The sequence below is a fragment of the Saccopteryx bilineata genome, chromosome 3, assembly GCF_036850765.1.
Source record: "Saccopteryx bilineata isolate mSacBil1 chromosome 3, mSacBil1_pri_phased_curated, whole genome shotgun sequence".
NCBI lineage: Eukaryota > Metazoa > Chordata > Mammalia > Chiroptera > Emballonuridae > Saccopteryx > Saccopteryx bilineata.
In genome coordinates this window covers 301999706-302005705 of record NC_089492.1, presented here as the reverse complement: position 1 = coordinate 302005705, position 6000 = coordinate 301999706, and the positions used below count along the sequence as shown (strand labels likewise).

Genomic DNA, 6000 nt, shown 5'->3' with positions numbered 1-6000 from the left:
ACTCCCTCCCATGCGTGGCTTTCCCAGGGCGCTGGGGCTGCCCAGAGACTCTGCCCTCGGCCCACAGAAAGGCCTCTGATCCTGCCCCTCCGTGGGGCAACATGGGCACCCACTCTCGGGGCCTAGGAAGAAATTCTCGCCCACTAACTGCGCACCGACCAGGAGACCGGGTAAAATGGCCGCTCCGCTTGTCTGTCTTTGTTTGGGTTTGCCGCGAGTGTTAGCTTGTATTGCCCGGGTTGCCACAGGACCAGATTTTCCTCGGCTTGGATCTCCGTGCCACAGCCTGGTTCGGCCGTTTGTGCCGCGGCGGCCTGGATCTATTCACTCCCTTTGCCCGCCTCAGTTTCTATATTCACAGTTACCAGAGAAAACCGCCCTGTTTAGGTTAGTGAGGAAGGCAGAGCATTTCTTACTCCCTATTTCCTTCGGGGTTTGGTTATATATTTAGCCAATTTTTCACTCAATCATACCTTTGGGTGTATTGCGAAGCATCTGGAAGCTCCAAGTATAGGTTTTTCTGTTTCTGGTTGAAGATCTTGTTGAGTTTTGGGGGAGATTTATCGGTATCGCTTCCTACCCCACCATTACTCTGATGTCATCTCCAGCTCTTTGATATTTAAAGCATAATCTTGTGATGCTTCATCTTAAATTTTTGAAAATGCTCCTGAGAAGTTGCTTACTCTAGAAACTAGGATTTGAGAGGCTCACTTTGTTTTTTGTCATGGGAAACGCAGAACTGGAAACAGTCATATTTCACAGGTTCATCCACCCAGATATTCTAGTCTACTGAGAAGTTTTATGTCCTTCTTAACAGGACACTGATTGTGAAACAGGAGTATTTAACATTTTTAAGGGACAACTAATTATTTTGATGTGTTTGAGAGAGTTCAACAAACATTGGCCCCAGCACCTCACCATGCTTTTCTGTGAGTAAAATAATGAGTGAGAAGGAGCAATCTCAACTCCTGATCAAGGTGAATCTATAGTCCTTTCATCTTCAGCTCAGTTACTACCCTACTTCCAAGGGTCTCTGTCCTTGGACCTCAACTGAACTCTAAGTTCCTGTATTTCTTTTGAAATAAGCTCTAGTGATGAACATGGGGGTGCACATGTCTTTATGTACCAATGTTTTCAAGTTTTGGGTAAATAGTAGAGGAATTGCTGGGTTATATGATAGTTCTATTCTTAATTTTTTGAGACACCACTATATTTTCTTCCATAATGGTTATTCTAAGTTGCATTCCCATCAGCAATGAATGAGGGTTCCTTTTTCTCCACAATGTCTCCAACACTTGTTATTACCTTTCTTGTTAATAATAGCCAATCACACAGGTGTAAGGTGGCATCCCATTGTAATTTTTTATTTGAATTTTTTGAATAGCTAGTGAAGATGAGCATCTTTTCATATATCTGTTGGCCAGATATATGAAAGGTCTGTTCTGACCCAGTCAAGTTAAAGTTAATTTTGTAAATAAAATTAAAAAATTAAACAAAAAGAATCTTTAGCTAGTCCTATAAAATGTGTTCTTGGTGCTCAACACACAAAGGAATATAAAATACCTACAAGTGCTTAAAATGCACTTGTAGTACATGTGAGTTATTAAAGAAAACATGTACCTATGAAATATAGTACACAAAACCATGCAAACCTTATATTCATATTTCTATTTCCCATTTATATCAAAAACAAGGACTCTGGATACAAAATATATCTGGTTGTGGAATTGTCCATAACCCAGTGCTGAATTTGCTCTCACCCTCTTAGGATTCACATACAAAATGATAGGTAGTTAGGGGAAATGTGATGGTCCATGGTCTTAAGGCAAACCTTCTAGATACATCTGCATGTTTCTGGTCAAGGGAAACTGGAGAGCTGCCCCGACTTGCATGTTTCATGGTAAGAATTTTGAATTTACTTTGCAGTATCATGTTAGTGTTGTTTATCCATCAGAAAATGCGGTAAAGTCCCAAAACGGTTTTTATCACAGAGCTCTTCATGAGTTATTTTTCAGATGTTAAAGAAGCTCAGGAGACAGACCCGCAGGGTCTGGTGGCAGTGTCCTCACACCACAGTTGTGTCAGTCGCAAGGTTCCTGTCCTATAGGAAGAGGATCAGCTTCTTCTCATCGTAAAAATAGTGTGTTTTGCAAGTTTTGTTTGAACCACATTACTGAGCACAACTCCTGTGTAAGGTGTCACAAATAGTTTTCCTAAATTCTACAATTACATATTGATTTTAGCATAGTTTGCTGCCATGTGAAAATCATAGCAATTATTCAGTACAGAGAACAGGATTGACAGCTGTCAGAAGAGAGGTAGTTAGGGGCTGGGTGAGACTGGAGAAGGTATTCAGAAAAGAAAAAGAAAGACTCATGAGCACAGACAATAGTTTGATGATTACCAGAGGGAAAGGGGAGTGAAGGGAGGGAGAAGAGGGTAGAGGGGGATAAATGGTGACGGGAGGAGACTTGACTCTGGGTAGTACACACAAACAATATACAGATGATGTATGATAGAACTGTACACCTGAAACCTATATAATTTTATTAACGACAGTCATCCCAATATATTCAATAAAATCATGTAATCAGAAAAAAAGTCATATCAATTTTCCAGTGAATGACATTTAATATCACTTGGCCAAGCTAATATATGAAATGATTAATGATGTGAAACAATTTTCAGAAGAAATATGAAGTCCATTTTCAACCACATATTAATTAGGCCTTGTACTATATTTTAGTCTGTGACAAACAAAAACAAAGTGGACAGCTTGATTCTGCATTTTTCGAAGAGAATAAAACCTGAGCAATTTGCTTTGTATTGTTTCCGATGAAATTATTTCTTGTGTGTGAGCCAAAACTCAGTTCCACCTGTCACTATGGAGAGAAAGAGAAAAAGTGAGAGAGAGAGAAAGAGAGAGAGAGAGAAAGAGACATTGAATTAGTTTGTTAAGGTTATCATAGCAAATGACAACTTACAATGTGGTTCAAGAAAACTATATTTATTTTATTAGTTCAGATTGTCAAGGCCAGAGAGATTGAGTGGCAGATGGAGATAGACATAAAGATAAATAGATAGATGATAAACGATATATAGATAGGTAAGTAGATAGCTACATAGGTAGATAGTAGATAGAACGATGATAGATACATAGATAGATAGATAGATAGATAGATGATAGATAAAAACATTGATAGATAGACTGACACACATAGCTAGATGTACAGATATGCAGGGTAAATGGGCAGAAGAAAGAGAAAGGGGAGGGGGAAGAAAAGCATTTATTTGTTGTTACACTCAATCGTTCATTCATTGTTGTCCCATGTCTACTCTGACCAAGGATCAAAACTGCAACGTTGAAATTTCACGATAATGCTCTAACAGACTTGGCTAACTGTCCAGGGCGCACTTCCTTTTATTGACATAAAATTAGTATAACAGGAAATTCAGCTTTTCGAAGCATATCATTCAATGGAATAGAGTAAATACACAATATCTCAACCACAACTTCTTTCCACTTTCAAGAAAATTTTGTCATCCCCCAATGAACACAAAGCACTCAGTCTGCAATCTCCCTTCCAGCGCAGCCCCTGACAAACCTGATTTCTGTGTCTATGGGGTTCTTTCTCCTGGACAGTTCATGTAAAAGGAATCTCACAAAATGTGTCTGGCTTCTGTCATTTAGCGGCATAATTTTTACATTCACCCAACAGTGCAGCAGGTGGCAATGCATTGTTCTTTATTGTTTAAAAATCTCAGTGCTCTGAAGACACTACAGTTTGTCGATGTGAATGTGGTCAGGAGTGAAGGGGTGTATAGATGTGGATCCAAACCAGGCATGTGGGTGCACCCTCGTATCACAGGGGTGAAAACGGAAGGACAGTCAGGGAGAGTCAGTGGTGAAAAAGAGGAAGGTCCCCAGTGGGTGGAGGAGGCGTCCTCCACAGGAACACAGCACACATTCCCTGCACCCCAATCACAGTCTCTCCCCTGGACATTTTCAGCAGATAGTGTCCCCAACTGTGGTCCGGACTTTCTCTCGCTACCTCCTGGACCATCACATGTGCTCCAAGGCTCCACCTCTCTGAACACTGCATTGTTCCCTCTGTGGTCACCACCTGGTTGCATCGTGGGTCCTTCCTGGGCTGTTTCGAGCATGAAACAGCAGCACTCTAAGGACCAGCTGGATCAATGCAGCCATGCCTATCTGGATAGGGTGCTCCACTGTGTAGTCCTGAGGTACTTGGGCTAGAAAATATGAATATAGAGGTCACTGTGGTTAGGAAAGACCCAATTCTCCATGGTCTGATGTCCACCCCAGGGTCCCACCACCCCTTGGCCTCAGCATCCTTGTGACGTCTGAATTCAGAACCTGCTCTGAGCCACTGTGATAAGAGTTACCTGTGTCCAAGAGCTTAGGATTAGTGGAAAAAAAACTGTCTCAATTTGGAAATATTTAAGAACTGTGTGTTCTGCATTCAGTCTGAGACTCAAAGTCTCAAAAGCTTATTACCTATAGCTGAGAGATCCCACATTTCAATAGTTGGGAGCCAGGGATCTAGGAGCAGGGGTTGCTGTCAGGGGCTCTGAATGTCAGAAACACAATATATGTATATACATGTAATATATAATATATATACAATTTTTGTAGTATACTATAAAATAGTGTGTAAAATATATCAGTATATATAGTGGCATATATATATTCTTTCATAAATACTAGAATTACATATCATCATTTATATCTACATATGTGTGTGCTGTACCAATATGTAGTGGGTGTGTGTGTTGCGTGTGCTGTGTATTTGAGGAGAGAAGGAGAGAGAGCTAAATGGATGGGTAATGATGTAATTTTTATCCCAAAAGGCAACCTCCATGCACCCCTTATCAAATGTCATAAGCCTGACCTGCGATGGCGCAGTGGTTTAAGCGTCAATCTGGATGCTGAGGTTGCCAGGTCAAAGCTCAAGGCTTCCCTGGTCAAGGCACATATGGGAGTTGATGTTTTCTGCTCCTCCCCCTTCTCTCTTTCTCTCTTTCTCCCCTCTCTCTAAATGAATAAATAAAATAATTAATTAAAAAAATTTAAATGTCACAAACAAGGATGTCCACAGTTCTGGTTTTCAAGGTTTAAGGAACAGAGAAATTCCACCAAATTATAATATTTAATGAGCACAAAAAGTAGGAAATTATGTCAATCTGTCAAACCATCTTGATAGAAAAAGAAAGATTAAAAAAGTATTATTGAAGTATCCCAATTACAAAAATCCATGCAAAAAATTTAAATATCAGCTCACACAATTCAGGAAATGCACATGGATGATAACTGTTATTCTCTTGGGTTAATGTCCAAATGGTTGCAACCAGGAAGCCTTTGTAATGTGTCTCATGTGCCTTGTAACCAGAGAAAAAAAGATAATTTCTAAGAGATGTGTTTCTGTTAGAACAAGATAGCACAACTAATAAAACCTTAATAAAACAGAAAAACAGATGGAAATGTAAAGTCAGTAATGCTTTCGAGGGTCAATTTGGTTGTTTTTCTATCTTGGCCATGTGAATAATACTGCGATGAAATTTAATTTTCTAAATAAATTATTAAAAAATAATACTTTCAGTATAAAATATAGATTTCTTAATAGTTTTCCCTTGAAATAATTTTGGGTATAAATTAAGCTGTTTTCATGAGGTAAAGCTCTAAAACATTTTACTCCACCATTTCATCATCAGGAATTTGGAGTGAGAAAGGTAGGTATACAGTTTGGAATAAAAAAAGTGAAATTCCAACAGATTCCAACATGGCTGCAGAGTCAGTGAAAACTAAACTCTCCTGCTCCTGGGCCCAAGCCAGACTTACAGCTAACTTACAAAGCAATGAACCTAAATACTCAACTAGAGGACAGCTGAACTGAGGTTTTCTACCTATGGATTTACAGAGGAAACCACATAGAGACTGGAAGGAAGGTGGAAATGCATAAAGGGCTAGACCCTGCATCC

General features: G+C 39.6%; 1 pseudogene; it reads right to left on the bottom strand.

Moving 5' to 3' along the window:
* Nucleotides 1–4117: 4117 nt before the first annotated feature.
* LOC136330142 (leukocyte immunoglobulin-like receptor subfamily A member 5) overlaps nt 4118–6000 on the bottom strand; it is a 52041-nt pseudogene continuing 50158 nt past the window's right edge.